The sequence below is a fragment of the Mirounga angustirostris genome, unplaced genomic scaffold (genome assembly GCF_029215605.1).
Source record: "Mirounga angustirostris isolate CCGP_5_RB_7025 unplaced genomic scaffold, mMirAng1.0.hap1 SCAF_1, whole genome shotgun sequence".
NCBI classification, from domain to species: domain Eukaryota; kingdom Metazoa; phylum Chordata; class Mammalia; order Carnivora; family Phocidae; genus Mirounga; species Mirounga angustirostris.
In genome coordinates this window covers 159,209,921-159,235,212 of record NW_026991709.1, presented here as the reverse complement: position 1 = coordinate 159,235,212, position 25,292 = coordinate 159,209,921, and the positions used below count along the sequence as shown (strand labels likewise).

General features: G+C 52.6%; 1 long non-coding RNA gene across 1 annotated transcript; it reads left to right on the top strand.

Annotated features, from left to right (window-relative positions):
* Nucleotides 1–13,731: 13,731 nt before the first annotated feature.
* On the top strand, nucleotides 13,732–18,421 carry LOC135364431 (uncharacterized). Its single transcript, XR_010411529.1, has 2 exons — nucleotides 13,732–14,285; nucleotides 18,336–18,421. It is a non-coding gene; the product is annotated as an uncharacterized LOC135364431 (long non-coding RNA).
* The last annotated feature ends 6,871 nt before the right edge of the window (nucleotides 18,422–25,292 follow it).

The window sequence follows — 25,292 nt, the reverse complement described above, 5'->3', positions numbered from 1 at the left end:
CAAAGTGCAGTGGCTGCTTGGAGCACCCCGCTCCCTGCACACGGCTTGTGGAGTGGCCCGTGAAGTAAGGGAGTGGGAGCGTGTGGGGTCACGGGGCCCCAGGGAAGGGGGTTTTAGGAGCAGCAGGTGGGGAGAGGTCAGCCTATGCTGGGAGCAGGTCACTGCAGTGGTCCTTCAGGGACTTGAGCACAGTGTGGGTGGAGCAGTGGGCCAGGGGGTGGGGGCGGGGGCCGGGCCAGGCTTGCTTGCAATGCGGATGGTGTGTGGCAGAGACAGGCGGTGAGAGGGAAGGCTGGGGGGCACCCGGGCAGCTGCAGGCTTTCAGAGGGAGACTCCAAGTGTGTTCACTGCCAGTGGGACGGGTCTGGTGGAAAATGAGAGGCTGAACATAGAGGAAGGAAAAGGTGGGCAGGGTGAGGTTTCTCAGGCAGTGGGAAGATCCAGGGTCCAAAGGAAGGAGAGGACTTGGATATGGAGAACGTTGGCTCAAGACTCGGGCATGCAGTCAGATGGACTGCATAGAGGGGCCACTTACTGTGACCTCAGGCGAGTCTGGGGAGGCCGTTCCCTCATTTGTAAAATGGAGCAGTGCGCCCTTATCTGCTTCACAGGCTGGATCACATGAGTAACACACGTGAAGGGTCATAGGGCAATTGCACCTTAAGCATTAACTGTTGGTTCGTTGCATCCCTTAATCTCTTTCCGTTTCGCCAGTCAGTGCTTCTGGCATGAGCCTGGGTGTGTCCTTGGGGTGTTCTGGCCTCGTGGGTTGGAAAGTGTGGAGGTGGCACTTGATGGGAGTTGACAGTGGTGTTCTCATGGCCTGACGCCACACGCACCCAGCCTCTGGCGCCCCTAGGTGGGACCGAGCTGGGCCTCCCCTCCCTCCCTTGGAATTGCCTCTTGCTCGGCAGTGGCTGCCCCTCTCCTTGGCCTCCCTGCGCTGCCTCTGCTTCTCTAAGGAAGGCCCAGCGGCAGCTGTGTGTCTCAGGGCGGGGACCTGGTTACCCTGGATAGATACCATCTCAGGCCATTTGGCCAGTTTCTTCCTCAGCCCTCCCCGCACTTTTGCATTTGGTTAAATCTTTTCTCACTTTTGGAGCAGGAAAAGACAATTTGGCAGGAACCAAGGGTTTGTGTCGACGGGCGCTCTCTGCTGGGCTGGTGGGCCGCTCGCAGGCCTGGGGAAGTTGCTGCGCTTGCGCCCTCGTGTCAGTGTGAAACCTGTGGACACGTCACTGGGGGGTGCCAGGAAGTAAGACCGAATGCACAGGCGCAGAGGGCCAGCTGGGCTAGAAGAGCAGCGCATGTGCGGGGCTGCAGCCACTTGAAGGGCAGGGCAGCTCTGACATTCCCCAAAGCTAATGCTCTGGCTATGGCGCCATCTAGGGGTGTGGGTCGGGAACCACAGCCCTGGCCTGGGCTAGAACTGGGTCTGGGGTTGTTGCGCAAGGGGGCCGTGCTGCTGCCAGAGGGCATTGAGGACTTGGGCTCCCAGATGTCCTGTAGGGTTTGGGGGCCAGAGCCCATGGCTCACCCAGCATCAGGGCTGGGGACCACAGGTGAGGCATCCCACTCTCCTTCCCCCCGCTCCTCATATTCCTAGCTCAGGGGCATAGCATCTTAGTCCATGGACAGCCCTCTGCCTCTCTGGTCCTTGATTTCCGTGGCAGACAGGGCTTCAGTTTCCTCCTTGTAAGTCCTGGGGTGCAGTGAAGTGGGGTCCTGAGGGTGGAGCCTTGGCCCAGGCATAGTACCCGCCCCCGCCCCGCCAGTATAGGATGAGATGCCTTTCATTTGGTCTCAGGCCCAGTCTGCCCACTCCAAGGCCGTCTTGGCAGGTGGAGAGGAGTGCTCACCGGGGGCTTCCCCACCACTGTTCAGACCCCCAGGCCAATCCCATTTGTCCAGCCCTGCCCAAGACTCCTGATCCCAGTGGCCTGGCCCTGGCCTCCGCTGCCGCAGCTTCGAGCTGCCCCTGCAGCCATAGGTGGTTGGGTGGCAGTCCCCCAGCCCTGGGCAGCTGCTGCCTACAGCCCGGCCCCTGGCTCAGAAGGGGGAAAACATGGCTGAAGAAGGGCTGGATGTCACTTTGTCTCCTTCATTTGTCTTGGAGGCTGACATGGGAGAAAACCCCAAAGGACTGAGTGCACCCTCACAGTTTCACCACAAGTATCCTGACCGGGCGTCTGGTGCCGAGCTGATAGTGCAGGCCCTGGCCGCAGCCCCGCCGGAAACCGCGCTGCCAGCGGTTGGGGGCCGCAGGCCCAGACAGGAAACGCCCCCAAGCGCACCCCAGGGCCCATGGCCTCCGCACAGGCCTGCTGCCTTGAACCAGGCCCCGGCGCCATTTTGAAGCTGGGCTGGACTCTGGGACTCTGGCCTGGGATCTAGGGACTTGTCTGTACCCTGCTTGGACAGGCTTGGGAGATGACAGGGAGGGAAGAGGGAACCTTCAGACTGGGCTAGACCCGACCCAGAGCCTCTCCCCTACCGTGGCCAATCCTCCCATCATGCGATCCGACCCAGCCTTCTAAATTCCTGGCCTCCCTCAGGTCACTGGTTCCATGTTTTCTGTGGCAGGCCCAGAAGGAAATGCAGGGGACACAGAAGTGAACACAACAGTAGTAGTACTGGGCACCGGAAGAAGCAGACAGAATGGGGGCGTAGTTATGGGGAGTAATAACGGGGCCTGAAGAATTTGCATGTCGGAGGTGATGGAGAGGAGGAGCCCAGTTTCTAGTGCCCAGTTTTGACTTCCATGCAGGAGATGAAATCCAGAAAGATTCGTTTGAAGATGAGGAAGACAGGAGCCCATTTAAATGCTGAGGGGAGGAAAGAGGTCACGGGGAGAGAAAGGTTGCAGATCCAGGAGAGGGAGCCCCAAGAGCAGGACTGGACAGGACTGAGGGCTGAAGGGACAGACCAGGGAGATCTCTGAGCCATTGGCTGTGCCTCCCACCAGCACCTCAGAGGAACAGTTCAAGCTTTGCCTCCTGGGTGGCCTTCCTTATCCCCCCTGGGAATTTGGTAATGCTCTCTGAGGTGCAGTGGACTGCTTGCCTCCCTAGACTGAGCGCTCACTGTGAGCAGAGTCGAGAAGGCATCACGTCAGTGCCTGTGATTCACTTAACAAACATCTTTACTATGTGTCAGACACTGTGCCTGGAAGGCACTGGGGACACGGTAAGGAGGGCACCGTCTCGTGTGACCTTTAGAAAGGAACTAGAAAATAAATGTTTGCAGGTAGTGATGGATGCTAGGAAGGACAAAACACGGTGCTGTGATAAATGGATTTAGTCTGAAGGGCTGGGAGGGATCCCGGGAAGGAGACAGCTGGGCTGGGAACTGAGGAAGCCAGGAGCTCTGGGGGGTGGCATGGCAGAGCGTGGGCTGCAAGGCTGAGTGAATGCCGGAAGTCTGGCTGCCTCTTTCCTCCCCGTCCCGCCCCACCCCGACCTGGCCCAACCTGGCCCTGGCGGCTGCAGAACCTCCTAACACGACACCCCTTCCCTCCCAGGGCAGCCCACATCCTCAGCTGCTGGCTCCCTCTCCTGGAGGCCGTAAGCCCTCCTTGTCTTCCCCAGCCCTTTGCATCAGGGTGTGGTCATTACCCAGGCCAGGCTCCTGACTGCGGGGTGTGACCCACTTGAGACCTGGCTTGTTCTCCAGCCTCACCTTGCTCGCTTGGAGATTGGGGACCGTATGATGGGAGGTCTGGAAGGACCAAGTGACATGGCACAGTGACACCCTTCCACAGCAGTGGCTCAAGGAATGGAGTCTCTTTCTTCCACAGGTACTAGAATGATCAGCGTAACCCTTTTGTCAGAGAGCTCAGCTGTTTACAAAGTGCCTTTATAAGCGCCCATTACTCATTGGTTTGGGTGCAGACGGGGGTCCCCCAGTGCACTGGGTTGAGGCCCTGGGCATGGATGCTGGGTCCCAGATCTGCAGCCAGCCACTGGGCCACCTCGGACAAGTCCCTTTCCCCTCTGGGACTCAAGTCTTCTTGTACGATGACAGATGTCTGAGGGCCCTTCTAGCATGGACTCTTAAGGATGCTGGTGCCCTTCAGGCAGGGAGGAGCCTCAGTTGAGGAGGTAGGCACGGAAGTCCCCCCCCACCCCCCTTCTGGCTTCTTCCCAGTGCTGGGCTTGGTTCCTTGTTGCCTTATTGAGCTCTGGAGGCGAGCAGAGCAGATCCTGTGCCTGCATGACCTGCGTGAGCAGGCTGGAGGCTTTCTCTCTGTCTCTGCCTCCTGTGGACCCTCATGGCGGGCAGAGAGGGCACACCCCCCCCCAGGCATGTGGTCATCAGGGTTGGGCACACCACTCCACCCCCTCCTCGGGTTCTCACAAGACTCACAGGGGGACGTGTGAACGTGCTTACCTGCTGCTGGGCCGAGTCACAGGTGCCAGATGCTAGGTGGGGAATGGGCAAATCTCCGCCCGCACAACCTTAGAAGGCCACGGCCAGGGTCATGACAGCAGCCGGCACTCGGGGCACGTGTGTCGCCTCTGTTAGCCCTCGGCCGCTGTGGGCGGGTGCTCTTACCTCACTTTGTAGCCCAGGGGGCACAGCAGGCAGGCCTGGCTCTCTGGGCCTTGTCTTCTCACCCTCCGACTCTCTCCTTTGGGGCACACAGGCCACTCCACGGGCCCCCGCGTGAGCAGAAACACTCGTTTGCACCCTCCGGCCCTCTGCGTGGGGCTGTCACGCGCACCATCGCATCACACGGTTGTGCCACCCCCTCCTCAGTCCCAGCTCACATGGGCTTCTCTCTGGGGGGCACCAATCTGTCTGTACTCAGTCTCGGCCCTGCGCCTGTGACTCTGACCCATGCCCCTTCGGGCCTGGCCACCCCGGCCACCGGGCTGAGGCCAGGGCGGGCCCTGGGTCTTGTGGCCAGCACAAGGCCTGCAGTGAAGCTAGGTCTGTGCACGCAGTGACGGAGTGTTGCAGGAACATGAGGGCACCGCCTCTCACCCACTGGCTCCCGGAACTCTTCCAGAAAGCCAGGTTTCCCTGCTTCTGAGGCCTCATCACCAGAGCAGGGTGCTCAGAGCCAGGAGGGAGCTGGGCAGGAGACCAGGTGCACCCCTGGAGACCCAGGTGAGGGACTCCAGGAGCATGGTGGGGGGGCGGGGAGTGTTGTCAGGGATGGAGATCGGGTCCTGAGGAGGAGACCTGTTTGAACTTCGCAGAGCTAGAGAGGGGCGATTTGGGGCGTGAGGTCTGTGATGGGGTATCTGTGCACACCCGAGGTGTGGGAGGGGAAGAGGCAGCTCCAGGAAGGTGTTCTGTCAGGCTGTGACCCGTGTGTGTGTGTGTGTGTGTGTGTATGTGTCTATTCCTGAGGCAGCTGGAAGAGGGTGGAATCAGACCTACCCGGAATTGTTCTTGGTTTTGCAAGTCACTTACGTTTCCACCTAAACAGAGGGCTAAATGATACCTGTGTTATGAGGATGAAACCTACGTAAGTAAATATCCCAGCACAAAGAATGTGTGTGCTTAATACATAGCCCTTGTGATTCACTGTGTGTGTGTCAGGGGGAGGGTTTTGAGGGCTTGTGGATTGCAGATGTTGGCAGAGCTGGTCTTGAAGGCCCATCCTAGCGTGGCTGTCCTGTGATTCTAGGGGCGCTGCCCACCTGTTACTCAGGACCCACAGTCACCTACTGTGGGCTCAGCACAGATAGCCCTCCTACCCGAGGCTCCCATCTGATGGACATGGACACAGATACTTAGGCCTTAACCAGGGCCTGATAGGCTGGCTTCTGTGCTGGGCATTCTATCATTAATCTTTTCTACTTGTATCTTTTTCTCAGTTTGGGACACATGGCCTCTCTCCGCACAGTATCTTCATCCTGACCCCTCTTCCCATCCCCTGTCCCTGTGGACAACCCCACCGTGTAGAGTGCACATCCTCAGATATGTATGTGTCTTGGTAAAGCGTGTGGTGTGTCTTCATGCAGGTGTGTCCACTGGCTCTAGATCATACTCTGATTCTTGTTGATCTCACTTGGCTCAATTTTTGGGGTCTATCCATGTAGCTGTTTGTATATCCACAGTGTTCTATCCCAGATTATTTCACTGTGTGTCCTCCACTTCTCAACCCTCCACCCTCAGTGATGGATGCCCACATCCCCCATGTTCCCTCATGTCTCACCCCCCAACCTCCAGTGGTGGACACCCACAGCCCCATCTTCCCTCATGTCCCACTCCCCACCCCTGTGATGGATGCCCACACCCCTCATCTTCCCTCATGTCCTACCCCCCATTCCCAGTGCTGGACACCCACACGTCCATCTTCCCAAAGATAGATCCCAAAGGAAGCTGCAGGGAGGAGGACTGGCCAAAGGAGCTGGGGTGGGAGGACTGGCAGGTCACAGGCTCTGCAGGGATGGCCACCAATGTGCCCCCCCCGCCACCAGTGGTGTCACCCTGTTTTTTTTTTTTTTTTATCAGTTTCAGAGGTAGAGTTTAGTGATTCCTCAGTTGCTTATAACACCCAGTGCTCATTGCATCAAGTGCCCTCCTTAATGCCCGTCACCCAGTTACACCATCCCCCCACCAACCTCTCTTCCAGCAACCCTCAGTTTGTCTCCTAGAGTTAAGTTTCTTATGGTTTGTCTCCTTCTCTGTTTCTGTCTTATTTATTTTTCCTTCCCTTCCACTATGTTCATCTGTTTTGTTTCTTAAATTCCACAGATGAGTAAAATCATATACTTGTCTTTCTCTGAGTGACTTATTTCACTTAGCATAATACCCTCCAGTTCCATCCATGTTGATGTAAATGGTAAGTATTCATCCTTTCTGATGGCTGAGTGATATTCCATTGTGGATATATATATATATATATACACACCACATCTTTATCCATTCATCTGTCGATGGACATCTGGGCTCTTTCCATAGTTTGTCTATTGTGGACATTGCTGCTATAAACATTGGGGTGCATGTGGTGTCTCCCTGTTTTGATACTTTGTCCAGGGTTCTGTTTAGTCCCTACAGCAAACCTGGCAGGTGGGTGTAATTCATTTCCATTTACCGCAAGGACTGGAAGCCAGAGACAAGTGACTCTCCTGGGGCCGCACAACCACTGGGCAAGTCTGGTTGCAGAACAGGGGGTATGTGGTGGAACCCACACAGTGCTGGGGTTGCGCCCGGACTGGTCAAGACGGGAGCCCTGGTGTAGAGCTGCAGTCTGCTCCGAGGTGTCAGTGTCCCCAGAGAGCAGCATACCCACTGTTGGAGCCAATAGGGAGTGCAGTTCCCTGGGCAAGGTGGGACAAACTGACTGAGGAGGCAGGTGGGGAAGAAGCAGCCAGGTGGGGCCGCCCTGGGTCTCACAGCCCTGAACATGTAATCTCAGGAAGACAGAGCTGCTTGCAAATGCCAGGCTTCCCGCTCACCACTCTGTGTAGCCGAATGGAGTCCCATTATTTGATTTACATTCTATTTGTTTTTCACAGTACATTTTATTTAGGCCAGTGAAATGGTAGATTACAAAGTTTCATTAAAACTAAGTGAGACTAGGGGCACCTGGATGGCTCAGTCATTAAGCGTCTGCCTTTGGCTCAGGTCATGATCCCAGGGTCCTGGGATCGAGTCCCGCATCGGGCTCCCTGCTCGGCGGGGAGCCTGCTTCTCCCTCTCCCCTTCCCCCTGCTTGTGTTCCCCCTCTCGCTGTGTCTCTCTCTGTCAAATAAATAAATAAAATCTTAAAACAAACAAACAAACAACTAAGTGAGACTAGGGGACGCCTGGGTGGCTCAGCTGGCTAAGCATCTGCCTTTGGGATCGAGTCCCACATTCAGCGGGGAGCCTGTTTCTTCCTCTGCCTGCTGCTCCCCGTGCTTGTACGTTCTTTCTCTCTCTGTCAATTAAATAAATAAAATCTTAAACAAGCAAACGAAAAACCAACTAAGTGAGACTGTGAGACCAACCTGAGGGGAGGAGGTGGCCTCCTGGCAGGCCCCTGGGGTGGAACTGCTAGCTTCACCACTCCTGAGCAGTGTGACTGAGCAAGGTACTCAAGTGCTCTGACCTCGATTTCCCCATCCATAAGATGGGGCAATATTAATTTCTAAGTCTGAGAACCGTTGTTGTTGGTAGGCCCAAATGAACTGGCAGGGGCCGGGCGTGGACCCACAGTGGTCATGAGGTGGGGTCTGTTGTTACTGTGGGAACACAGATTATGAGACTAGAGCATATGGCATAGGGTGTGAAGGTGGGGTTTGAATGCTGGCAAACACCCATCTAATTCAGCTCCTATTTCAGAGGAGAAACTGAGTCCCTTTTGCCTTATGCCACCCTCCACTGGACCCCGTGGAACACAGGGGCCATTAAGGTGCAGTTCCCTGGGAGGCTGGCCCGCAGGGTGGCTTTGGAATCAGCCTGGCATTGAGCCTTGGGTCTCATCTGTAGAATGGGATCATCCTAGGGTTGCCATAGGGGTGACGAAGACTCTCCTTGACCAAATGGGCTCCTCTGAAGTCTCTTCTCAACTAGGCCTTGACTTTGTGGCTTCTGTGTTCCTCTGCAGCATCCTATTTTATTATTTTTTAAAAAGATTTTTTTTTAAAGATTTTATTTATTTATTTGAGAGAGAGAGAATGAGAGACAGAGAGCATGAGAAGGAGGAGGGTCAGAGGGAGAAGCAGACTCCCCGCCGAGCAGGGAGCCCGATGCGGGACTCGACCCCGGGACTCCAGGATCATGATCTGAGCCGAAGGCAGTCGCTTAACCAACTGGGCCACCCAGGCGCCCAAGATTTTTTTTTTTTAAGTACTCTCTACACCCAACGTGGGGCTCAACCTCACAGCTCAGATCAAGAGTTGCATGCTCCACCCACTGAGCTGGTCGGGTACCCCTGCAACATCCAGTTTTAGCTAGAATCCTCCACCTTACAAATCTGACCAGGCTCCTCACCGCCAGCATGTCCCAGCCATGTCCTTGAGCAAGAAACCCCCCTTGGCCCGATATTTCCCTTTCCTCATTGCCATCCACTGACACCCCCTGCCCCATAAATTCCCCTTTCTTTGTTGTATTCAGGGTCGAGCCCCATCACTTCCCCACCACAAGGCCTCACTGCAGTGGCCCCCTGCCTAAAGTCTTTCCTGCTGTCTTTAGTGAGTGCGATGAATAATTTTTTCTATAATAGGGGTCATGGGAGACCAGGTGCACAGAGAACACAGCAGGTGCTCAGTAAATGCTGGTGTCCCACTTCACCCCACAGGCCAGCTGCTAGACATAAGTCTGGCTTCTTCCTGCAGTTCTTCCATGGACTGTTCTGTGGCCCTGGACAAGGTTACTGCTCCATTTTCAGGGCCTTGGTTTCCCCTTGACCAAGTGGGGCAGCTGAGTGTGGGCCAGGTTGGACGCGCTTCCTCATGCTCCAAGACCCTCCGAGGCCGGTGGGGACTCTGAGGCCTCCGCCAGCAGAGGGCGCCCCCGCCCAGGAAATGCACACCTCTCCCCTCCCGGAGGAGGCCCCGGCGTTTCTGCCAGCTGGGCTTGCTTTTGCCAGTTGGTGGCCTGTGCTCTGGCACAGAGTGCCTCTATTGAGGGTAGCCAAATTCGACTTGGGAGTGATGAAGACACTTGGCACCAGCATGAAGGGCGTGGTGGGTGACAGCCTGGATGCTGGAGCCAGCTGGTCACGGCTCAGATCCCGGCTCCCACACTCACTGACTGTGTATAACCCTGCCTGCCTCAGTTTCCTCATCTGGCACGTGGACTAGCACTGGATCTGCCACACGGGGCTCTTGTGCAGACTAAACAGATTGATAGAGCTCTTCGAAAAGCAGGTGTCAGATAAATGTCAGCGACTATCAGGACCTGCCTTGGGAACTTGGCATCCTCCTACCCTTGGTTCTTCACAGTTACCCTGCAGCTGGAGGTTTTGTTAAGGAAACTGGAGCTAAGGGAAAGAGCTAAAGGTCCCACTGTGGTGAGGAAAGTTCCCAGCGAGATTCAGACCTGGTGACCAGCTCCTGGTTGGGGACTAGCCATGCTACGCTGCTCGGGCTTTTGCGACTACCCATGGGTGGGCCCCGGGTCCTCAGGTTCCCTGGGGGAACCCACACAGACACCATATGGGCAAGGTGCCCAAGGCAGCCGTCCGTCCTCTAGTGATGGACTGAGGTCCTCCTGGACCTCTGAGAGGTAGCTCCGGGCCAGCTCCGGGCCAGCTCCTGTTGGGGATGCAGGGACCTTCTCAGGCTACAGTCCCTGCTCTGGAACCACCCTGTGGTTCCTGCTTGACTCCAGACCCCTGACACGTGCCAGGTTCATTTCTCCGTCCCTGTCCATGCGTGTGCCACGCTCACCACCTTAATCCTTTCTGCCGCTCCAAGTCTGTCTATCTTTCAAGTCCCGGTCCAGAAAACCTTCCCCAGCGACCCCGACAGCCACCGATTTCCTTAGTCTGCAATGAAGTTTCCCTCCTTGTCTGCCCGGGAAAAACTCCTATTCATTCTCGAAAACCCAGCCGCCAGCATTACCCCTGGGAAGGCCTAATGGCACCGTCCTCCTCTCTCCTAGATGAGGACAGTCACTACCCTTCTGTGCACTCTGTGATTTGAGTTACAATGTCCTAGATGTATCCCTGCATTGGTTTGCAGACAGATTCATTAAACATATGTCCTGTGTTTTATAAAGTTGTGAAAGTAATACATGCTGGAGGCAAACATTCAAGCAGATCAGAAGAGAAAAGTAGAGGCGTCTACCTTCCTACCTGCCCACAGTTGCCAACTACTCTCCCAGAGGAAAACTTTGTTGGCAAGTTGTTGTAAGCTCCCAGAAAATTCCTCCTGCCTGTGGAAGAATGCACGTCCCGTTTCTCTGCACCTTGATGACCTGTCTCTGTCCACTGCTCCCACCACTCTGTCTACCTTCCTGAGGCCTGGGATAGGGTCTGATTTCGGTGGCTGCCCAGCGCCAGCCCTGGCCTGGGCCCAGAACACATACTCAGAAGAGGTTGCCCGGGTTGCTTTTGCGTTTTCACGACACTGGCCATATGTCGTGTGGAACCTGGTGAATCTCCCTGCCGCTGATGGGCGTTTTGTTTGTACCAGCTGGCCGCCAGATGTATTTTCTTTTCCTGCTGAATGCTATTATCATTATGAAATACTGAGTTAATTTTCAACACTTAAAAGCCAGGCGCTATTCCCTAAAAATTGGCATTTTTTTACGTCTCTTGAAAAAATGATCAGGCCACCTCGTGGCCCCGGACCGGCGCAGCAGCGGCTCCTGAGTGCCTGGCCTTTGCACAGCCTGCGGTGCTCCCAGCCCCCACTGCCATCCACACCCTGGGAGCACCCCTATCCTGGCCCAAGGCCCCAGAGTCTGTGGCCCCCCAGGACCCCCCAGGAGCCACTCTTCCAGATCAGTATCACCCAGGCCAGCCCTGGGGTTTATCTTCTGGATCCTTGCTGTTCTGTAGGTGGAAATCTCCCCTGCATGTGGAGGGTGCAGCCCAGCGTGGCACCTTCAGCCTGTCTGCAGTGGATGCCAGTGGCCCTGGACAGGTGGCCCCCAGGGCACCTTGCCCATGGAGGGATGCAGACACAGGAGGGAGGCGTTCTGGGGCGAGGCACGGGGACGGGTTGACATGGTGTGGGGCAGCCGTGCGGCATGGCTAACTCTACAGAGCCCCAAGGGAGAATCATAAGGAAGCAGCCTACCTCGCAGGGAAGGGCAGGGGAGGGAGCGAGCCTGGGGCACATGGGGAGGCTCCTGGCTCAGAGCTTCTGAAACAAAGCTGGAAATACAACTTAGAAGAATGGCCTTAATTAAAGATGTAAAGATGGAAGCCTAGTTGCCCCCACAGCAAACTCGATATGCCGGTGGGCCTTCGCTGTGTCTGATCGGTGAGTACCATCCTTTTCCTTTAGGGGAATGGTTTCGCTTTGTTTTGTTCCCCTAAAAAGTGGGGCTCTCATCATCTCCCTGTCCAGGGCAGCCCTTCCAGTGGATGCATTTTGCTTTATGGAAAACCCCTGAGGTTGCCCTCGGGATTTTGGTTTCCAGGCAAGGAGAGGAAACTTCCTTGGCCTAAACCTATTGACCTGTGTGAAGGAGACCCGAATTGTGGTGACCCCACAGCCACCCCCGGGCCTGTCTTCCTCCTGCTGAGCCTGGGCCTGGAGTCCCTGCCCAGCTGCAGGAGCGGAGGGATGCTCTGCAGCACAGTGAGGAGGCATTAGTCAAGGAGAAGCCCACATCTCCATCTGGCATCAGCCAACGAGGCCAGCAGGGCTGGGTTGAGCCCCCGGGCCCCCGAGGCTCCACTCGTGGGCACAGAGGCTCAAGAGCCATCGCACCTGTAGGAAGCTTCCAGGCCAAGGGAGAGCTCCACAGGCAACTCCCCCATAGCCCTGCACAGCAAGGGTCTGCTCAGGCCCCGGGGCCAGATTAGGGATAACTGGGCCACCAAGATGCTCGCTCGGCCTTATGCCTTGGCCTCTTCCCGCTCAGGGTGCCCAGGGCTGGGGTGCTGCAGGTTGCGGAGTGAGGCTGGAGCTGAAGGATTGGGGCAGGCAGAGCTGTCCTGTGGCCTATCTCTGCTTGAGGCCTCTCTGTCCTTCCTTTCCCAGTGTGCCCCCCCCATCTGCCCCTGCTCCCCCTGTGGGGGTGCATCGTGGGGAGGTTGTTGACAATTTGTGCATTAATCTCTCTGCCTGGGGCCTCCTGGTCAGGTGGTGCTTATCAGGGTTCCGCTCCTGTCAGATGGGCCTTCCGGAGCCCGTGGGTGAGGGGGGGCGGCAGGAGCCCCTGCTGCAGGGCCTGAAGGCTGCCTCACCATCCTTGGGCCTTCACATCCCCTCGCCCCTCCCGCGGGCTGTCTTCTTTACCACATCAGGATACAGAACATTGCATGAATTCCGGTCTCAATGGAATTATTTCAGAATTCTGGTCAACCGCAAGCTCAGGGTATTTCACAAACTATCTATCACTGCTGTGTGGCGTGCAGAGCCTGGGCTGGGGGCAAGTAACGGATGCAGGGAGGCCCCTGTCCACTGCCTGTGGGGGTGGTGAGTCCCTGCCCACCTTGCTGCCCCTCCAAGGAGCACTCACAGCTTTGCAGACAGATGCCCCCGCCCCCGTGTCTGCAGGGGACATGGGGGGTAGGTTCAGGAAAGGTGGCAGGAGGCCAGGCCCCGGGATGGGAAGGGTGTGGATAAGGGAGAAGCAAAGTGGGGGGGGTCAAGAGCGGCTAGGTTTGGGGTCCACTCCTACTCTACCACCTCCTAGCAGTGGGATCTTGGCGAGTACTTAGTAAGCCTCAGTTGCTTCAGCTGTAAAATGGGGTTATGATGCCTACCCCCCTCAGTTCAACATAGAGTCAGAGATCAGTGAGACTCCAGCCCCTCCTAATTTTCTTTTTTTTTTCTTAAAGATTTTACATATTTATTTGAGAGAGAGAGAGAGAAAACACAGAGGGAAAGTGAGAGGGAGAAGCAGACTCCCCACTGAGCAGGGAGCCCGATGCGGGGCTCGATCCCAGGACCCTGGGATCATGACCTGAGCCGAAGGCAGACGCTTAACCGCCTGAGCCACCCAGGCGCCCCTTCCTAATTTTCTCCGCACTTGTAGGACTGTTGTGGGGACAGCATCTACAAAGTGCTTGGCTGAGAGTAAGTGCTTAAGCACTGTTAGCTGGGAGGGTAGTAATAATAGAGGCAGTAGTCTGCTCATAACCTCTCCCCATCTCTCTCCCCTGGAGGTTATGCTTACAAGTTGGGGGAAGGCAAGAGCTTACCTCAGGGATGGCAAATATGTGGTCTGCACACTGCCAGCCCCCCATTCCACATCGTGCCGATGTGGCCAACAGGTCACCGATGCACGCTTTCCTTCACGCTTGGACTGTGCCTCAGAATCCTCATCACAGGGCCCAGGCCCCCAAATCCCAGGTCCCTACCCAAGTAGGCACGTGCGAGAGAACTTCTTTCTTATCCTGACCCCAACTGATGGGAGTGGTGTAGACTGGCAGGGCAAGGTGTCCCCACTCTGCTTCCTGCTCCCGAAAATCCTCTGAAATGTCTTGACCATTCCTCCAGGAAGCCACCTTGCTGGAGGGCCTGAGCGGGACAGGGATTGGAAGAGCCAATCACATCTCCTCGTCTGCAGGCTTCCCGCCGACCACGAGTGAGGAGGCCCCAGCCCCGGGTGGGACGTGATAGGAGGGCCTGGGCTTGGCGGCACAGGATATCCTTCCCACAAGGGTCCAGGATTTGGGCCATCTGCTCAGCAAGATGCTCCCAGGCAGCACTGTCCAGGTGAGGCCCGAACACCCCAGGTGAGGGGGGTCGGCAGAAGGTAGGGGGGTTGCTGCAAAGTCCTTGTAGCCAAGCTCAGTGGCAGCCCAGCCCATGAAGAAAGGGGCTCCAGGTTCTGAGTGCCTGGGGAACCAGCCCTGCCTTCCTGTCCAGAGCTGAGGAGAGGATAAGGCTGGCGGGGGCCATCTGGCCACATGCCCAAACTATGGCTACCCAGTTTACGAGCCCCACCTGGGGACTCCCAGGCAGCTGGCTGTCTGAGGGCACGAACAGTCCCGGGTGACGGACATTTCAGTGTTCCCGTCTTTGACTCCACTGACCACATGGGGTCGACGCCTCAGGGATACAGCTTTGGCCGACGGGAAGAACACCCAGGAAATAAATTCCTAGCAGTAGGTTTGCTGGGTCAGAAGACCCGTGCCCGTAATGGTCGTTGGCCATGGCCGTATCACCCTCTAATTTCCCCCCATCCAGGTAGGGTGGGGTGCGCCGCTGCCCCATAGACTCACCCCGCAGAGTCTTCACACATTTTATTTTATTTTATTTTTATTTATTTATTTTATTTTAAGATTTTGTTTATTTATTTGAAAGAGAGAGAGAGAACGAGCTGGGGGTGGGGGGGTGGGCAGAGAGTGGCAGAGGGAGAGGGAGAAGCAGACTCCCTCCTGAGCCAGGAGCCCGATGTGGGGCTCAGTCCCAGGACCTGGGATCATGACCTGAGCCAAAGGCAGACGCTTAACTGACTGAGCCACCCAGGCGTCCCTTCACACATTTTAGTACTTCTGCCGGTCCCCATCAATGATGTCCGACAAAGTTTAAAAAAAAAAAAAGATGAACAGAAACATTACAAATTTAAAATGATGCCTCTGAATTTGCCTCTGAACTATTAGATGGCATCAATGGAATACGATTTTGTTAATGGTAATATATTTCAGCTATGGACGAAAAGATGGTATTATTTTTCAAGACGTGTCCTGGAGCCTGCAGGGCTGGGGTGATGTGAGATCTGTGATTTACTTTGAAATATGTCAGCACACAAAATAAAATTTATTAGAGTTTCCTTCTGCTGTTTAACTTCAGATCAGAGTTTCACTGAGGGATGATGGTCATAAAGTTGGGGACAGGCTGAAGAAGAGGTGGCTCTGAGGACAGAGGGCTCGTCAAAGGCAGGGCATGGGGAAGCTGAGGAGGTGGGGTTGGAGAAGGGGGAAAGGGCCAGAGCATCTGGCCGGAGGCAGCTGGGGTACAGGGTGGCTGTGGGGGTGGCCCTTGGCACCCAGTCTTTCCTCCTCGACCCGTCCCCTGGAGCTGGAGGCGAATGCTGCGGGCAGTTCAGGGCAGAGCTGGGTTTGGGATGTATTTGAGGGTGGAAGATGGGCAGGTGATACTGGAGAATGGTGAGGGTTTGGGGTGAGCTGGTGAGTCAGAAATGATAGCACAACCCACTGTTATCACTACTAATAGCAACTTAGAAGGACTTATTAAGAGCTAGGTATTGTTCTACACACTTGTACATTTATTCACTCATTTGGTCTTTGCAACAGCCTTACGAGATAGATACTACTGTTGTGTTTAAAAATAAGGAAATGGGGCCAAAGAGAGGTCAAGGAGCTTGCCAGTGCCCCTCAGTAGGGGAGTGGGGGGACCAGGCTAGGAACCTGGGCATTCTCGCTCCAGGGTCTGCTTTGGACCAGCAGCTGCGCAGAGATGCAGGTCCGCGGGGTAGCCTGGAGTCCTTGAGATGCCTCCAGTTTTGAGGTTCCATTGATTTAGCTTGAATTATCAAACTAATATAACATTGCAAAAAAAGTTTTCAAAATAACAAAAACAAATGAACAAACAAAATCTTTCCCCATTAAACTGCATACTCACTGTGATCATCTGGGCATGTTTTTGCGCAGTGAACATTTTCATGGATATAACTTTTCCTCTCCTTGTCATTCCCGTCCTCCCTCCTTTTCTCCCTCTTCCCTCCTTCTCTCTCTTTCTTTTATTTTATGACTTTCTGAGGCTAGATTTCCAGAAATAGATGAATGGGGCAAGGGGGATAAGGTGGGTTTTTTTTTTAATGGTTCGTGGCAGCTATGGTGTGAGACTGGGTCTTAAAAAAGGGAGTTCCCATTTCTGGAGGCTGAATATGGGGGTTTCACAGATCAGAAGATGTATCTTAGATCACTTTTCGGAGGCTTATGGGAAGCACCGAGGTCCTGGGTGTCATTACTGCTGATGGTCATCTTCACGGTATCATCTAACGCACTTTCAGGAAGTGCAAGGGCCTGGGAGAGAATGACCCAGCCCCAGCCTCAGCCCTGCCCTGGGGCTTTCTCATGACAGACAGATGACAACCACAGAGGGGGACTATAGAGTGCACAGGAGGACGACGTGAATGCAGGGCTGGGGACGCGGGACTGAGGTCCCTGCCACCTGAGTTGGCCAACGCCAAGCGTCCTGCTGTGGCAGGTCACAGATTATGACCCGATGCCCCCCCGGCCCAGATGAGTAGTGCACACCCTTGACAACCTTACAGGGCAGCTGTGGACGAGCTGGTCGTGTGCATGAGCGAACAGAACATGTGTCTGCAGACTGACTCCATATGAATATTCTTCACCTCCATCAAGTAAAACTCATGGCCCTTTGATTTACTTTCCATTTTCCAACTTTTGATAGAAACATGGATACGAAGAGCCACGTCTCCACCATAGGAAGAGCAATGGTCTAAAGGCCTTCAGAAATGGGAACAGTGCCTCAGCTTCTGCATCCTGGTGGCAATAGGGAGTGGGGGGTGGGAGGATGGCCGTGGTGAGCGGGGGAGCACGTGTACCATGGGAGGGGGCGACTGCTACTCACCTCCGGCTGAGGGGCGCTATGTGGGGGTGTGGCCAGTGCCGGCAGACCGTCCATTGTTTTTGCTAGAGAAATCTAAAATTTGGACTTTTCACAAATGTGCAATCCTTCACTGTTTACCTGCTGACTCAGGTGTGTTTGAAATGTTGCTGAGGCCGGACAGAGCACTTGGCGGGTTGGGTGAGGCCCAGCGAGGCCTTCCTGGCTCCCTGGCGGCTGAAACGGCACCTGTCTCCCCTCCATGTGACACGTGGCTGGCACTCACAGGGTCCCCCCTGCCCGCTCGAGACCACCCCTTCATCTCTAATCCATGGGGACGTTGGTCCACATCTGCAGGTGGCAGTGAGTGGACCAGAGATAAGGTTCTTTAGCCAAAGGGACTAATAATAGCAAATGCAAACCCCTTTCATCTATATCCTCTCCATTTAATCATCCTGGGGGTCCTTGGCCCCAGATTACAGATGAGGAAACTGAGGCACAGGCAGGTTTAGTCACCTTGCCCAGGGTCACACAGCCAGAAGGAGGCAGAGGCTGGGCACATTGCCGTTCCCAGCCCAGTGCTCGGGCCCAGTGGGCTGGCCAGTACTCTTGGGGAGGAAGGGCTGCCAACGAAGCATCTCTTGTGAAGGGATGGTGGTGTTTTTCAGTGAACACGGTTTTGTCTTTCTGGGTGTGATTCCAGCCAGAAGGGAAGGGGTTCCAGGAAAGAGTGAGGGATACCTTCCGAAGACTACAGAACTCTGCTCCATCACTTTGGTTTTCCGAAGGGAAAGCAACCGCTTTCTTGAGCACCCACCACATGCCAGACACTTAGGATATTCAGTCCCGCATGTCGTTAACCCCCATCACATGGCCAAGGTCCCGGCGCAGACCCTGTTGGACAGGCAAGGAGGCCGAGGCTCTGAGAGCAGGAGCCACGGACCTGAAGGCACTGGCTGTGGCTCGAGCTGGGCCTGCCTCCTGGGTGGGAGACCCCAAAATGTCCACCCCAGTCCAAGGTGGTGGACAGAGAACTCCTTGGCAGGAGCCTCCCTTCCCTCTGCCCTCTGTTCTGCGGGACCAGGCCTCCCCACACAGAGGCCTGCTTCGCAGTCCCAGCTCCCTGTGCAGGGAGGGCACCCCCATGGCTCCTTTGGGGTCCCCTCGGAGGGCACTGCACACGTCGCAGCGGTCGCGAAGCCTTGATTGTCCTCTTTCATCTTGCAGGTGCCCATCTCCTTAACCCCATACGTCCTTGACACTAAAAACTCTCTTCTAATCAAGGCTAAGTTTATGAAGCTGCAAGATGCACGTGCACTTTTTAAAAAATGGAAATCTGTATTCATCCGATCGTGGATTCACAGTTCTTCCTCCCGTTGGCCTTGCACGCACGGATTTTCATGATGGGCTCGTGAAGATGGAGAACTTCCCAGCACTGGGCTCCTTATCTGAGCTTTTTGGCAGCTCTGGAGGTCTGTGGGGACAGCCCGCCACGGAGTGACATTGCCACCATCACGCTGCTGGGGTAGCGGGACCAGGACCGGCAGAGGACCGCGTTACATCCACATAACTTTCCTTTTGCTTCGACCCCCATCACATTATTACTATTACTATTATTAAAACAGTCATCCATGTTTGGTTAAAAAGTTCAAACAGGACAGAAGGGGGCACGATGAAAAGTGTAACACCTGTTTTTCCAGATGCCCCAAGGGAACCTCTGTTTTCTGGTGTAAACCTCTAGTCTTTTTCTACATATTTACAAGTCTATATGTGAATGTTCCCTTTTATTAAAAACAAAAAAAGCGCAGATTGACTCACACTACACCCCCTGTTAGCAACTGTTTATCACTTAATCATGATCTTGTGTATCTCTCCAGGCCTCAACATATAGATCGTTTTCATCCCCTTCCTTTAAATCTAAATGTATCTTAAAAGATAATATATTCAGGTCATTTAAGACCCAAAAGGTACAAAAGAGCGCACAGGGAAAGCCCCTTGCTTCCGCTGTCCCTACCCCAGATACGCTGTGTAGACTGAGCCAGTATTTCTGGTTCCCTGGGAGTTCTAGAGATGGCTTTTCTGTATAAGCATAGAGCCATATTAATTCTCCCCCTCCTTCTTTTTAATGTGTATTATTCTCCCCCTCCTTCTTTTGTATTGACGTCTAAGCACTGTATAACATTATATTAATTTCGGGTGTACAACATAATGGTTTGATATTTGTGTAGATTGCAAAATGATCCACCACCACCCTCACACATAGTTATAGAATTTGTTTTCTGTGATGAGAACTTTTAAGATCTACTCTCTTAACAACTTTCAAATCTACAATAGTGTGTGATTAACTATAGTGACCATGCTGTACGTTACTACCTAGGACTGGTTTATTTTATCACGGGAAGTCTGTACCTTTTGACACCCTTCACCTATTTTGCCCACCCCCTGCCCCCGCCTCTGGCAACCATGAATCTTCTCTGTATCTATGAACTCAGTTTTTGTTTTTTGTTTTTGTTTGGTTTTAGATCCCATGTATAAGTAGATCATACAGCATTTGTCTTTCTCTCTGACTTATTTAGCATCATGCCCTCAAGGTCCAAGCACGTCACAAATGGCAGGATTTCCTTCTCTTTTTTATGGCTGAATGATAATGGATTCAGCACTTTGATCTGTCTCCCTGAACACTGTGTCTCAGGGATAGATTCTCTTTCCTCTTTCTACAGCTGCATAGTATTCCATTGCAATGTATGTGCCGTAACTTAAGAAGAGTCTCTTATTTCTGTCCTCTGAGGCTGATTCCAGGTGTCCTCTGTGTGTATTGCAGGAGATGAGAAACTCCCACGGTGGAATGCCAGGCACAGATTCAAGCGTTTGGGGCAGGGGCTCCTGGGTGCTCCTTGGAGCAGATGTGATCCCCAGAGGTCGGGTGTCCTTGAGGCCCAGGGAGTCTCTGTGCCCAGTTGTCACAGGGACGCATGTGTCAGCGCATTTCTTACTAGTGACATTTGCAGGTTGGTGACTCAGAATGCTGTTCACTGCTAATCTTACTTCCTTTCTGCCTTTCACTTTTTCCAGCCTCCCTGCCTTCTGCCCTCCTCCCTGAAGAGGGGCACCAAGTCTGAGATCTTGTGGAGATCTCCCGGCATTAATGACTCAAAAAGGTCATCCTGAACCAGGACTGTTAGAATTTAGGTTCCTTGTTGGGGTTACTTCCAGATAGATGGGAGCTGAGAAAATGTGGCTAAGGTTTCTGATTTGAGATCTTATGATCAGGGGCATGGTGACAGCCTCGGTTCTTCCTGGGGCCGTGGAGATAGAGCTCTAGTTCTGCTTTGACAGTTGATGAATTTGTGTGAACTTGGCAACAACTCAGGCCTGAAGAGACCAGCTGGGCTCCAGCCTAGTGTCATGTTTACCTCTTTGATTATTTTTGGTGGTGTGGGTTTTGAAAAAGGAAATCCAATGCCAACAGTTTCATGGACTTGCCCTTAATGCAGCCCGTTTTGTCGAATCAGGGAATATTTAATCGAAGGTTCTCCCTGGAATGCGACTCCCCCACGTGGGGCCCTAGGAATGGTTTGGATTTGGAATGTGGGTTTTTCCAGGATGTGTGGCGTTGGTGAACGTAGCAAAATCTGACATTGGCATTTGGTTACTGGCCGTTTTAAGATCTGACTGTTGAAAGTGCCGTGGTGGTCTTGTGTGAGGAATGGGCTGAGGAGGGCACTCTGACAAGCTTTCCGAGTGGCTCAAGAAGGACCCCTGGTGACGGCGTTGGGGCTGTGCTGTCTCTGCCCCTGGTCCTGCTGGCTGGCTGGCTCCAGGGTCCACCTGCCCCGGCACAGGAAAGTCCACGTAGATCTGCCTCCAGGATGTCCCAGCAGTGTCACCCCAGCCTCGGGGACAACAGCTTCCCTTGAACTCCGTTTCCTACCAGGTCACCCTGCCTGTGCGCGGGCTGTCTCCAAGTGTCTCCTCACCTCCCCCACCCTCTGAACATCCTCCTCCTCAGACTTCGATTTTTCTCAGGGGGGCTCCGACTCTCCTCACATGCAGCTCCCCTCCAGGCTTCCCCCACATCCACGTCTCCTTCAAGAGAAGAGCCTGCCACAGACTCTGCCAACTGTGGGCCTCCTTCTCCCTGCTCCCTGTGAGGTCTGGTTCTTTCCTTTATGGGCCCTTCCTCACACCTTAGGGACCATGAGGTATGAGAGGGTGGGGGTCACCCTGATGTTACATGTGGGGGGGTCTCACACTCAGAACTTCAACATTCTCCCTAAAACAAGTCAACAGCAAGAGGATGAAAACACAAGCTACGGACTGAGATATAATCTTTGCAAAAGATACATCTGATAAAGGATTGTTATCTAAAATATACAAAGAACTCTTAAGACTCAACAGTAAGAAAACAAACCACCCAACTAGAAAATGGGCAAAAGACCTGAAAAGACACCTCACCAGAGAAGGTATGCAGATGGCAAATAAGCATATGGAATGATGCTCCACATCATCTGTCATCAGGGAAATGCAAATTAAAATGAGATACTACTACACACCTATTAAAATGGCCAAAATCTGGAATACTGACACCACCAAATGTTGGCAAGGATGTAGAACGATGTGAACTTTCATTCATTACTGGTGGGAAGACAAAATATACAGCCACTTTTGAAGACAGTTTGGTGTGTGTGTTTTTTTTTTTTTTTAAGTGCAGGTTGCCTTGAGATTTATTTTATTTTATTGAAAGGGAAAGAGATAGAGAGAGGAGGAGGGGCAAGGGGCAGAGAGAGAGAGAGAGAATCCTAAGCAGGCTTCACACCCAGCACGGAGCCCAACACAGGGCTCGATCTTGCAACCCTGAGATCATGACCTGAGCGGAAATCTAGAGTGAGACACTCAACCAATTGAGCCGCCCAGTGCCCCAGTTTGGTGGTTTTTTACAAACTAAACATACTCTTACCATATGATCCAGCAATCATGCTTCTAGGTATTTACCCAAAGGAGTTGAAAACATGCCCACAAAAAACCTACACACGGGTGTTTATAGCAGCTTTATTCATAGCTGCCAAAACTTGAAAGCAACCAAGACGACTTCTGGTAGGTGAATGGATAAATCAAGGCACACCCAGACAATGGGCTTTATTCAGTGCTGAAAAGAAACGAGCTACCAAGCCATGAAAAGACATGGAGGTTATGCATGTGTGGGGGCAGGCGGTAGAGGGGAACTTTCCAAGTTTCCACTCAATTTTACCCTGAATCTAACTGCTCTAAAAAAGATAGTTAATTTTTTTTTTAAGGTCAAACATAAAATCACAAAAATCCACAGTGTTGAAAGAAGATGGTGTTCCTCATTTGGCTTTAAATTTGTGTTTCAGAATTGTTCTCACTCCTTATAGAGACTCCAGAGTAATACATACATATTTGTATAAATCTCCTAATTCTCTTTTGTGAGTATAATTACATTGTGGCTAGCTTTTCTCATAAGGGCTTTAATTTGTTCAGTGGAAACAATTAAAATACCTTCTAATTTATGTAACCATGTTTTGACATTTCTTTAGTTTTTTATGTGCTAGTGGGACTCAGGTATGAAGGGTCCCACCCTCAGTCCCTTTCATAGGCTGGTGATGTCTCACCCCTTGGGCCTTTCTTCTCCCTCCTGTGGTCTCCTACCTAAGCCTCGCATTCTGTGCAGTCCTGAGATGGGCCTCCCCTTATCTTGTCCCATTTGTGACCCTCAAGGCCTCATGTCATTTTGTCCCAACTCAGCCAATTCTGTCATCCTGCAGGGCTCCCTCCCCAACCAGTCTGCAGAGCTTCTTCCTGGAGTGCTTGAGGTGCCACCCTGACTAGAGCTCCTTTCCCGTCTTATCATGCCATGGGGGGCAAGGTAAATGAGCAAATATGGGGCATCCTAATTCTTTCATACCTGATGTCACTGTGAAGTTGGATTCGTTGCTTGGGAGAAAGGAGATACTTATCCAAACTACAAAGCTTAAGTTAAAAATCCCATGGTATTGAATTTGTTGGAAGTATGAGCTCATGTATTTTATGTTAAAATGTTAAATGTGTTTTATTCAATGCAAGGCCTCAAATCAAGGCCAATCCTTGGCAGTAAACACCTGTACACTCAAACTGTGGTCTCTAAATACCCTTCTTCACTGAATGATACTAGAGGTCCATGGAGAAATGGCTGATTCCAGGTCTAGGACAGGAGAGGCACAAGATGAGTTTGGAACATCCAGTCACACAAGATTTGCTATGTTATCTAGGGTTATACTAGGGTTCTGTTAAAAAGACTCAGGAGCCAACTCTAATGATTCCCACTAGCCAAAGACTGGACAACCACCTGAACATCAAGAAGAATAAGATGGTAATGGATTGTAAACACTTATACTTAAATCCATGTGTTTGATGCTAAAAACAGAACCAAAATAACAAAACTCACTATCACCATTGGGAATCTACCCATCATTTTGAAAAATGGTACACAAGAGGGAAAGAATTAGCATTTATCCTTCCTTTCCTATATCACCGCACCACTGGGTAATCAAGTAGTAGATGAGACAAACTTTTCCTTTATGGATGTATTCTTACTAATGAATGAAGAGGAATAACGGAAATAGGATGCCACCCTTTTGCAACCCTAATGAATGAATGGATTTAGGCGTTGATGGTCAACTTCTGCTAACATTATAACAGAGAGACAACCAGGCACGATATGCCTCCTGATGGAAGAACAGTCACTACCTATGACATAGTCTTGGTGAAAAAAATCAAACCTGAACCTGATCAAGCGTCCAGCTCCAATCACCAGTTTTAGGAAATGCGGCAGAGAAAAGAACGTGCATCGGGGGTTTCTCAGGCTCCAGCGCACGCACGAATCACCGGGAAGCTTGTGAAAATGAAGTTCTGATCCAGCAGATCTGGGGTGGGCCTGGGATCCTCCTCGTTTCCAACAAGCTCCCAGGTGATGAAGATGCTGCCGGCCTGTAGACACGCTCCCCATGAGTAGTGAGGTCAAGCTGACAACACGGAGATGCAACCAGCAAAATCCACACTGTGGTGAACTCCACAGGACAAATAACATGAGTTTCTTTAATAAATAAATTGCCAACTCATCTTAAGAGATAAGTCTTAAGGGCGCCTGGGTGGCTCAGTTGGTTGGGCGACTGCCTTCGGCTCAGGTCATGATCCTGGAGTCCCTGGATCGAGTCCCGCATCGGGCTCCCTGCTCGGCGGGGAGTCTGCTTCTCCCTCTGACCCTCCCCCCTCTCATGTACTCTCTCTCATTCTCTCTCTCTCAAATAAATAAATAAAATCTTTTAAAAAAAAAAGAGAGATAAGTCTTAAGAGACATATCAGCCATTCACAACTGGTGATCCTTGTTTGGATCTCGATTTCAACAGACAAACTAAAAAAAAGGTGACATTTGTGAGATAATTGGAAATTTGAATGTTGACAAGATTAGTTTTCTAGGGCTGCCTTAACAAAGTACTGCCAACCGGGTGGCTTAGAATAACAGAAATTCGTGTCTCACACTTCTGGATGCCAGAAGTCCATGATGAAACTGGCGACAAGGCCACACCCCCTCTGAAGGCAGCAAGGCAGGGTTCTTCCTTGCTTCTTACAGCTCCCTTAGCCCCTGACATTCCTTGGCCCATGACACCAGAACTCCAGTTTTCACATGGTATTCTCCCTGTATCTCTTCCCATGATCTTTTCTCCATGCTGGTCTGTCTCTGTGACCAGATTTCCCTCTTCTCATAAGGACACCAGTCAGGTTGGGTTAAGACCCACCTTAATGACCTCATTTTAACTTGATCACCTCGATAAAGACCCTGTCTCCAAATCAGGTCACATTCTGAGGCACTCAGGGTTAAGATTTCAACATATCTTTTTTTTGAGGGGGGGGGCGGGATATGACTCAGCCCACAATGCTCGATATTTGATAATATCAAGGAAATAATGTTCATTTTTTGAAGGTATGAAAATGCGAATATGATTGTGTTCTAAAAGTTTCTTTTTCCTTCAGAGAAAGATACTAAAATATTTATAAGTGAAATGCTGTGGTGTATACGATTTGCTGTGGAATAATACGGGAGGGGGGTAAATGCAGGGCAGCAAGAGGTGGAGAACATTGGCCCTGAGTTGATCATTATTGGGCCTGGATTGATGGGTATGCAAGGGG